This window comes from Pangasianodon hypophthalmus, chromosome 19, assembly GCF_027358585.1.
Source record: "Pangasianodon hypophthalmus isolate fPanHyp1 chromosome 19, fPanHyp1.pri, whole genome shotgun sequence".
Taxonomy (NCBI): domain Eukaryota; kingdom Metazoa; phylum Chordata; class Actinopteri; order Siluriformes; family Pangasiidae; genus Pangasianodon; species Pangasianodon hypophthalmus.
In genome coordinates this window covers 21,965,135-21,974,986 of record NC_069728.1, presented here as the reverse complement: position 1 = coordinate 21,974,986, position 9,852 = coordinate 21,965,135, and positions in this window count along the sequence as shown.

Below are 9,852 nucleotides of genomic sequence, written 5' to 3'. Positions count from 1 at the left end.
TGTGTGTCGGTGTGTGAGTTTGGCTGTGTGTGTGTCGGTGTGTGAGTTTGGCTCTGTGTGTGTGTCGGTGTGTGAGTTTGGCTCTGTGTGTGTGTCGGTGTGTGAGTTTGGCTGTGTGTGTGTCGGTGTGTGAGTTTGGCTGTGTGTGTGTCGGTGTGTGAGTTTGGCTGTGTGTGTGTCGGTGTGTGAGTTTGGCTGTGTGTGTGTGTCGGTGTGTGAGTTTGGCTGTGTGTGTGTCGGTGTGTGAGTTTGGCTGTGTGTGTGTGTCGGTGTGTGAGTTTGGCTGTGTGTGTGTTGGTGTGTGAGTTTGGCTGTGTGTGTGTTGGTGTGTGAGTTTGGCTGTGTGTGTGTGTCGGTGTGTGAGTTTGGCTCTGTGTGTGTGTCGGTGTGTGAGTTTGGCTCAGTGTGTGTGTCGGTGTGTGAGTTTGGCTGTGTGTGTGTCGGTGTGTGAGTTTGGCTGTGTGTGTGTCGGTGTGTGAGTTTGGCTGTGTGTGTGTCGGTGTGTGAGTTTGGCTGTGTGTGTGTCGGTGTGTGAGTTTGGCTCAGTGTGTGTGTCGGTGTGTGAGTTTGGCTGTGTGTGTGTTGGTGTGTGAGTTTGGCTGTGTGTGTGTCGGTGTGTGAGTTTGGCTCTGTGTGTGTGTCGGTGTGTGTCGGTGTGTGAGTTTGGCTGTGTGTGTGTGTCGGTGTGTGAGTTTGGCTGTGTGTGTGTCGGTGTGTGAGTTTGGCTGTGTGTGTGTGTCGGTGTGTGAGTTTGGCTGTGTGTGTGTTGGTGTGTGAGTTTGGCTGTGTGTGTGTCGGGGTGTGAGTTTGGCTCAGTGTGTGTGTCGGTGTGTGAGTTTGGCTGTGTGTTGGTGTGTGAGTTTGGCTGTGTGTGTGTCGGTGTGTGAGTTTGGCTCAGTGTGTGTCGGTGTGTGAGTTTGGCTGTGTGTGTGTCGGTGTGTGAGTTTGGCTGTGTGTGTGTCGGTGTGTGAGTTTGGCTGTGTGTGTGTTGGTGTGTGAGTTTGGCTGTGTGTGTGTTGGTGTGTGAGTTTGGCTGTGTGTGTGTGTCGGTGTGTGAGTTTGGCTCTGTGTGTGTGTCGGTGTGTGAGTTTGGCTCTGTGTGTGTGTCGGTGTGTGAGTTTGGCTCAGTGTGTGTGTCGGTGTGTGAGTTTGGCTGTGTGTGTGTCGGTGTGTGAGTTTGGCTGTGTGTGTGTCGGTGTGTGAGTTTGGCTCAGTGTGTGTGTCGGTGTGTGAGTTTGGCTGTGTGTGTGTCGGTGTGTGAGTTTGGCTGTGTGTGTGTCGGTGTGTGAGTTTGGCTCTGTGTGTGTGTCGGTGTGTGAGTTTGGCTCTGTGTGTGTGTCGGTGTGTGAGTTTGGCTCTGTGTGTGTGTCGGTGTGTGAGTTTGGCTGTGTGTGTGTCGGTGTGTGAGTTTGGCTGTGTGTGTGTCGGTGTGTGAGTTTGGCTGTGTGTGTGTCGGTGTGTGAGTTTGGCTGTGTGTGTGTGTCGGTGTGTGAGTTTGGCTGTGTGTGTGTCGGTGTGTGAGTTTGGCTGTGTGTGTGTGTCGGTGTGTGAGTTTGGCTCTGTGTGTGTGTCGGTGTGTGAGTTTGGCTCTGTGTGTGTGTCGGTGTGTGAGTTTGGCTCAGTGTGTGTGTCGGTGTGTGAGTTTGGCTGTGTGTGTGTCGGTGTGTGAGTTTGGCTGTGTGTGTGTCGGTGTGTGAGTTTGGCTGTGTGTGTGTCGGTGTGTGAGTTTGGCTCAGTGTGTGTGTCGGTGTGTGAGTTTGGCTGTGTGTGTGTTGGTGTGTGAGTTTGGCTCTGTGTGTGTGTCGGTGTGTGTCGGTGTGTGAGTTTGGCTGTGTGTGTGTTGGTGTGTGAGTTTGGCTGTGTGTGTGTGTCGGTGTGTGAGTTTGGCTGTGTGTGTGTCGGTGTGTGAGTTTGGCTGTGTGTGTGTCGGTGTGTGAGTTTGGCTCAGTGTGTGTGTCGGTGTGTGAGTTTGGCTGTGTGTGTGTCGGTGTGTGAGTTTGGCTCTGTGTGTGTGTCGGTGTGTGTCGGTGTGTGAGTTTGGCTGTGTGTGTGTGTCGGTGTGTGAGTTTGGCTGTGTGTGTGTCGGTGTGTGAGTTTGGCTGTGTGTGTGTGTCGGTGTGTGAGTTTGGCTGTGTGTGTGTTGGTGTGTGAGTTTGGCTGTGTGTGTGTCGGGGTGTGAGTTTGGCTCAGTGTGTGTGTCGGTGTGTGAGTTTGGCTGTGTGTTGGTGTGTGAGTTTGGCTGTGTGTGTGTCGGTGTGTGAGTTTGGCTCAGTGTGTGTCGGTGTGTGAGTTTGGCTGTGTGTGTGTCGGTGTGTGAGTTTGGCTGTGTGTGTGTGTCGGTGTGTGAGTTTGGCTGTGTGTGTGTCGGTGTGTGAGTTTGGCTGTGTGTGTGTGTCGGTGTGTGAGTTTGGCTGTGTGTGTGTCGGTGTGTGAGTTTGGCTGTGTGTGTGTGTTGGTGTGTGAGTTTGGCTGTGTGTGTGTTGGTGTGTGAGTTTGGCTGTGTGTGTGTTGGTGTGTGAGTTTGGCTGTGTGTGTGTGTCGGTGTGTGAGTTTGGCTGTGTGTGTGTCGGTGTGTGAGTTTGGCTGTGTGTGTGTCGGTGTGTGAGTTTGGCTCAGTGTGTGTGTCGGTGTGTGAGTTTGGCTGTGTGTGTGTTGGTGTGTGAGTTTGGCTGTGTGTGTGTCGGTGTGTGAGTTTGGCTCTGTGTGTGTGTCGGTGTGTGTCGGTGTGTGAGTTTGGCTGTGTGTGTGTGTCGGTGTGTGAGTTTGGCTCAGTGTGTGTGTCGGTGTGTGAGTTTGGCTGTGTGTGTGTCGGTGTGTGAGTTTGGCTGTGTGTGTGTCGGTGTGTGAGTTTGGCTCTGTGTGTGTGTCGGTGTGTGTCGGTGTGTGAGTTTGGCTGTGTGTGTGTTGGTGTGTGAGTTTGGCTGTGTGTGTGTCGGTGTGTGAGTTTGGCTCAGTGTGTGTGTCGGTGTGTGAGTTTGGCTGTGTGTGTGTCGGTGTGTGAGTTTGGCTGTGTGTGTGTGTCGGTGTGTGAGTTTGGCTGTGTGTGTGTTGGTGTGTGAGTTTGGCTGTGTGTGTGTTGGTGTGTGAGTTTGGCTGTGTGTGTGTCGGTGTGTGAGTTTGGCTGTGTGTGTGTCGGTGTGTGAGTTTGGCTGTGTGTTGGTGTGTGTGTCGGTGTGTGAGTTTGGCTGTGTGTTGGTGTGTGTTGGTGTGTGAGTTTGGCTGTGTGTGTGTTGGTGTGTGAGTTTGGCTCAGTGTGTGTCGGTGTGTGAGTTTGGCTGTGTGTGTGTGTCGGTGTGTGAGTTTGGCTGTGTGTGTGTCGGTGTGTGAGTTTGGCTGTGTGTGTGTGTCGGTGTGTGAGTTTGGCTCAGTGTGTGTGTGTGTTGGTGTGTGAGTTTGGCTGTGTGTGTGTTGGTGTGTGAGTTTGGCTGTGTGTTGGTGTGTGAGTTTGGCTGTGTGTGTGTCGGTGTGTGAGTTTGGCTGTGTGTTGGTGTGTGAGTTTGGCTGTGTGTGTGTGTCGGTGTGTGAGTTTGGCTCAGTGTGTGTTGGTGTGTGAGTTTGGCTCAGTGTGTGTTGGTGTGTGAGTTTGGCTGTGTGTTGGTGTGTGAGTTTGGCTGTGTGTGTGTCGGTGTGTGAGTTTGGCTGTGTGTTGGTGTGTGAGTTTGGCTGTGTGTGTGTCGGTGTGTGAGTTTGGCTCAGTGTGTGTTGGTGTGTGAGTTTGGCTCAGTGTGTGTTGGTGTGTGAGTTTGGCTGTGTGTTGGTGTGTGAGTTTGGCTCAGTGTGTCGGTGTGTGAGTTTGGCTGTGTGTGTGTCGGTGTGTGAGTTTGGCTGTGTGTGTGTCGGTGTGTGAGTTTGGCTGTGTGTGTGTCGGTGTGTGAGTTTGGCTGTGTGTGTGTTGGTGTGTGAGTTTGGCTGTGTGTGTGTTGGTGTGTGAGTTTGGCTGTGTGTGTGTTGGTGTGTGAGTTTGGCTCAGTGTGTGTCGGTGTGTGAGTTTGGCTGTGTGTGTGTCGGTGTGTGAGTTTGGCTCAGTGTGTGTGTCGGTGTGTGAGTTTGGCTGTGTGTGTGTCGGTGTGTGAGTTTGGCTGTGTGTGTGTCGGTGTGTGAGTTTGGCTGTGTGTGTGTCGGTGTGTGAGTTTGGCTGTGTGTGTGTGTCGGTGTGTGAGTTTGGCTCAGTGTGTGTCGGTGTGTGAGTTTGGCTGTGTGTGTGTGTCGGTGTGTGAGTTTGGCTGTGTGTGTGTCGGTGTGTGAGTTTGGCTGTGTGTGTGTGTCGGGGTGTGAGTTTGGCTCAGTGTGTGTGTCGGTGTGTGAGTTTGGCTGTGTGTGTGTGTCGGTGTGTGAGTTTGGCTGTGTGTGTGTTGGTGTGTGAGTTTGGCTGTGTGTGTGTCGGTGTGTGAGTTTGGCTGTGTGTGTGTCGGTGTGTGAGTTTGGCTGTGTGTGTGTCGGTGTGTGAGTTTGGCTGTGTGTGTGTCGGTGTGTGAGTTTGGCTGTGTGTTGGTGTGTGTGTCGGTGTGTGAGTTTGGCTGTGTGTTGGTGTGTGTTGGTGTGTGAGTTTGGCTGTGTGTGTGTGTCGGTGTGTGAGTTTGGCTCAGTGTGTGTGTCGGTGTGTGAGTTTGGCTGTGTGTGTGTCGGTGTGTGAGTTTGGCTGTGTGTGTGTCGGTGTGTGAGTTTGGCTGTGTGTGTGTCGGTGTGTGAGTTTGGCTGTGTGTGTGTGTCGGTGTGTGAGTTTGGCTGTGTGTTGGTGTGTGTTGGTGTGTGAGTTTGGCTGTGTGTTGGTGTGTGTTGGTGTGTGAGTTTGGCTGTGTGTTGGTGTGTGAGTTTGGCTGTGTGTTGGTGTGTGAGTTTGGCTGTGTGTGTGTCGGTGTGTGAGTTTGGCTGTGTGTGTGTTGGTGTGTGAGTTTGGCTCAGTGTGTGTCGGTGTGTGAGTTTGGCTGTGTGTGTGTCGGTGTGTGAGTTTGGCTGTGTGTGTGTGTCGGTGTGTGAGTTTGGCTGTGTGTGTGTGTCGGTGTGTGAGTTTGGCTGTGTGTGTGTCGGTGTGTGAGTTTGGCTGTGTGTGTGTTGGTGTGTGAGTTTGGCTGTGTGTGTGTTGGTGTGTGAGTTTGGCTCAGTGTGTGTCGGTGTGTGAGTTTGGCTGTGTGTGTGTCGGTGTGTGAGTTTGGCTGTGTGTGTGTGTCGGTGTGTGAGTTTAGCTGTGTGTGTGTCGGTGTGTGAGTTTGGCTGTGTGTGTGTTGGTGTGTGAGTTTGGCTGTGTGTGTGTGTTGGTGTGTGAGTTTGGCTGTGTGTGTGTGTCGGTGTGTGAGTTTGGCTGTGTGTGTGTGTCGGTGTGTGAGTTTGGCTGTGTGTGTGTGTCGGTGTGTGAGTTTGGCTGTGTGTGTGTTGGTGTGTGAGTTTGGCTGTGTGTGTGTGTCGGTGTGTGAGTTTGGCTGTGTGTGTGTCGGTGTGTGAGTTTAGCTGTGTGTGTGTCGGTGTGTGAGTTTGGCTCAGTGTGTGTGTCGGTGTGTGAGTTTGGCTGTGTGTGTGTCGGTGTGTGAGTTTGGCTGTGTGTGTGTTGGTGTGTGAGTTTGGCTCAGTGTGTGTCGGTGTGTGAGTTTGGCTGTGTGTGTGTCGGTGTGTGAGTTTGGCTGTGTGTGTGTGTCGGTGTGTGAGTTTGGCTGTGTGTGTGTGTTGGTGTGTGAGTTTGGCTGTGTGTGTGTTGGTGTGTGAGTTTGGCTGTGTGTGTGTTGGTGTGTGAGTTTGGCTGTGTGTGTGTGTCGGTGTGTGAGTTTGGCTGTGTGTGTGTGTCGGTGTGTGAGTTTGGCTGTGTGTGTGTCGGTGTGTGAGTTTGGCTGTGTGTGTGTGTCGGTGTGTGAGTTTGGCTGTGTGTGTGTCGGTGTGTGAGTTTGGCTCAGTGTGTGTGTCGGTGTGTGAGTTTGGCTGTGTGTGTGTGTCGGTGTGTGAGTTTGGCTGTGTGTGTGTTGGTGTGTGAGTTTGGCTGTGTGTGTGTGTCGGTGTGTGAGTTTGGCTGTGTGTGTGTCGGTGTGTGAGTTTGGCTGTGTGTGTCGGTGTGTGAGTTTGGCTGTGTGTGTGTTGGTGTGTGAGTTTGGCTGTGTGTGTGTTGGTGTGTGAGTTTGGCTGTGTGTGTGTGTCGGTGTGTGAGTTTGGCTGTGTGTGTGTGTCGGTGTGTGAGTTTGGCTGTGTGTGTGTCGGTGTGTGAGTTTGGCTGTGTGTGTGTGTTGGTGTGTGAGTTTGGCTGTGTGTGTGTTGGTGTGTGAGTTTGACTGTGTGTGTGTGTCGGTGTGTGAGTTTGGCTCTGTGTGTGTGTGTCGGTGTGTGAGTTTGGCTCAGTGTGTGTTGGTGTGTGAGTTTGGCTCAGTGTGTGTTGGTGTGTGAGTTTGGCTCAGTGTGTGTTGGTGTGTGAGTTTGGCTGTGTGTGTGTGTCGGTGTGTGAGTTTGGCTGTGTGTGTGTGTCGGTGTGTGAGTTTGGCTGTGTGTGTGTTGGTGTGTGAGTTTGGCTGTGTGTGTGTTGGTGTGTGAGTTTGGCTCAGTGTGTGTGTCGGTGTGTGAGTTTGGCTGTGTGTGTGTCGGTGTGTGAGTTTGGCTGTGTGTGTGTTGGTGTGTGAGTTTGGCTCAGTGTGTGTCGGTGTGTGAGTTTGGCTGTGTGTGTGTCGGTGTGTGAGTTTGGCTGTGTGTGTGTGTCGGTGTGTGAGTTTGGCTGTGTGTGTGTGTCGGTGTGTGAGTTTGGCTGTGTGTGTGTCGGTGTGTGAGTTTGGCTGTGTGTGTGTTGGTGTGTGAGTTTGGCTGTGTGTGTGTTGGTGTGTGAGTTTGGCTCAGTGTGTGTCGGTGTGTGAGTTTGGCTGTGTGTGTGTCGGTGTGTGAGTTTGGCTGTGTGTGTGTGTCGGTGTGTGAGTTTAGCTGTGTGTGTGTCGGTGTGTGAGTTTGGCTGTGTGTGTGTTGGTGTGTGAGTTTGGCTGTGTGTGTGTTGGTGTGTGAGTTTGGCTGTGTGTGTGTGTCGGTGTGTGAGTTTGGCTGTGTGTGTGTGTCGGTGTGTGAGTTTGGCTGTGTGTGTGTGTCGGTGTGTGAGTTTGGCTGTGTGTGTGTGTCGGTGTGTGAGTTTGGCTGTGTGTGTGTTGGTGTGTGAGTTTGGCTGTGTGTGTGTGTCGGTGTGTGAGTTTGGCTGTGTGTGTGCCGGTGTGTGAGTTTAGCTGTGTGTGTGTCGGTGTGTGAGTTTGGCTGTGTGTGTGTCGGTGTGTGAGTTTGGCTGTGTGTGTGTTGGTGTGTGAGTTTGGCTCAGTGTGTGTCGGTGTGTGAGTTTGGCTGTGTGTGTGTCGGTGTGTGAGTTTGGCTGTGTGTGTGTGTGTCGGTGTGTGAGTTTGGCTGTGTGTGTGTGTTGGTGTGTGAGTTTGGCTGTGTGTGTGTTGGTGTGTGAGTTTGGCTGTGTGTGTGTTGGTGTGTGAGTTTGGCTGTGTGTGTGTGTCGGTGTGTGAGTTTGGCTGTGTGTGTGTCGGTGTGTGAGTTTGGCTGTGTGTGTGTGTCGGTGTGTGAGTTTGGCTGTGTGTGTGTCGGTGTGTGAGTTTGGCTCAGTGTGTGTGTCGGTGTGTGAGTTTGGCTGTGTGTGTGTCGGTGTGTGAGTTTGGCTGTGTGTGTGTTGGTGTGTGAGTTTGGCTGTGTGTGTGTGTCGGTGTGTGAGTTTGGCTGTGTGTGTGTCGGTGTGTGAGTTTGGCTGTGTGTGTCGGTGTGTGAGTTTGGCTGTGTGTGTGTTGGTGTGTGAGTTTGGCTGTGTGTGTGTTGGTGTGTGAGTTTGGCTGTGTGTGTGTGTCGGTGTGTGAGTTTGGCTGTGTGTGTGTGTCGGTGTGTGAGTTTGGCTGTGTGTGTGTCGGTGTGTGAGTTTGGCTGTGTGTGTGTGTTGGTGTGTGAGTTTGGCTGTGTGTGTGTTGGTGTGTGAGTTTGACTGTGTGTGTGTGTCGGTGTGTGAGTTTGGCTCTGTGTGTGTGTGTTGGTGTGTGAGTTTGGCTGTGTGTGTGTCGGTGTGTGAGTTTGGCTGTGTGTGTGTGTCGGTGTGTGAGTTTGGCTGTGTGTGTGTTGGTGTGTGAGTTTGGCTGTGTGTGTGTGTCGGTGTGTGAGTTTGGCTGTGTGTGTGTTGGTGTGTGAGTTTGGCTGTGTGTGTGTGTTGGTGTGTGAGTTTGGCTGTGTGTGTGTTGGTGTGTGAGTTTGGCTGTGTGTGTGTTGGTGTGTGAGTTTGACTGTGTGTGTGTGTCGGTGTGTGAGTTTGGCTGTGTGTGTGTCGGTGTGTGAGTTTGGCTCTGTGTGTGTGTGTCGGTGTGTGAGTTTGGCTGTGTGTGTGTCGGTGTGTGAGTTTGGCTCAGTGTGTGTGTCGGTGTGTGAGTTTGGCTCTGTGTGTGTGTCGGTGTGTGTCGGTGTGTGAGTTTGGCTGTGTGTTGGTGTGTGAGTTTGGCTGTGTGTGTGTCGGTGTGTGAGTTTGGCTGTGTGTTGGTGTGTGAGTTTGGCTGTGTGTGTGTCGGTGTGTGAGTTTGGCTCAGTGTGTGTTGGTGTGTGAGTTTGGCTCAGTGTGTGTTGGTGTGTGAGTTTGGCTGTGTGTTGGTGTGTGAGTTTGGCTCAGTGTGTCGGTGTGTGAGTTTGGCTGTGTGTGTGTCGGTGTGTGAGTTTGGCTGTGTGTGTGTGTCGGTGTGTGAGTTTGGCTGTGTGTGTGTCGGTGTGTGAGTTTGGCTGTGTGTGTGTTGGTGTGTGAGTTTGGCTGTGTGTGTGTTGGTGTGTGAGTTTGGCTGTGTGTGTGTCGGTGTGTGAGTTTGGCTGTGTGTTGGTGTGTGAGTTTGGCTGTGTGTTGGTGTGTGAGTTTGGCTGTGTGTGTGTGTCGGTGTGTGAGTTTGGCTGTGTGTGTGTGTCGGTGTGTGAGTTTGGCTGTGTGTGTGTGTTGGTGTGTGAGTTTGGCTGTGTGTGTGTTGGTGTGTGAGTTTGGCTGTGTGTGTGTTGGTGTGTGAGTTTGGCTGTGTGTGTGTGTCGGTGTGTGAGTTTGGCTGTGTGTGTGTCGGTGTGTGAGTTTGGCTCTGTGTGTGTGTCGGTGTGTGAGTTTGGCTCTGTGTGTGTGTTGGTGTGTGAGTTTGGCTGTGTGTTGGTGTGTGAGTTTGGCTGTGTGTGTGTGTCGGTGTGTGAGTTTGGCTCTGTGTGTGTGTCGGTGTGTGAGTTTGGCTCTGTGTGTGTGTCGGTGTGTGAGTTTGGCTGTGTGTGTGTGTCGGTGTGTGAGTTTGGCTGTGTGTGTGTCGGTGTGTGAGTTTGGCTCTGTGTGTGTGTCGGTGTGTGAGTTTGGCTGTGTGTGTCGGTGTGTGAGTTTAGCTGTGTGTGTGTCGGTGTGTGAGTTTGGCTCAGTGTGTGTGTCGGTGTGTGAGTTTGGCTCTGTGTGTGTGTCGGTGTGTGAGTTTGGCTGTGTGTGTGTGTCGGTGTGTGAGTTTGGCTGTGTGTGTGTGTCGGTGTGTGAGTTTGGCTGTGTGTGTGTCGGTGTGTGAGTTTGGCTGTGTGTGTGTGTCGGTGTGTGAGTTTGGCTCAGTGTGTGTGTCGGTGTGTGAGTTTGGCTGTGTGTGTGTGTCGGTGTGTGAGTTTGGCTCAGTGTGTGTGTCGGTGTGTGAGTTTGGCTCAGTGTGTGTCGGTGTGTGAGTTTGGCTGTGTGTGTGTGTCGGTGTGTGAGTTTGGCTGTGTGTGTGTTGGTGTGTGAGTTTGGCTGTGTGTGTGTTGGTGTGTGAGTTTGGCTTTGTGTGTGTCGGTGTGTGAGTTTGGCTGTGTGTGTGTCGGTGTGTGAGTTTGGCTCAGTGTGTGTGTCGGTGTGTGAGTTTGGCTCAGTGTGTGTGTCGGTGTGTGAGTTTGGCTCTG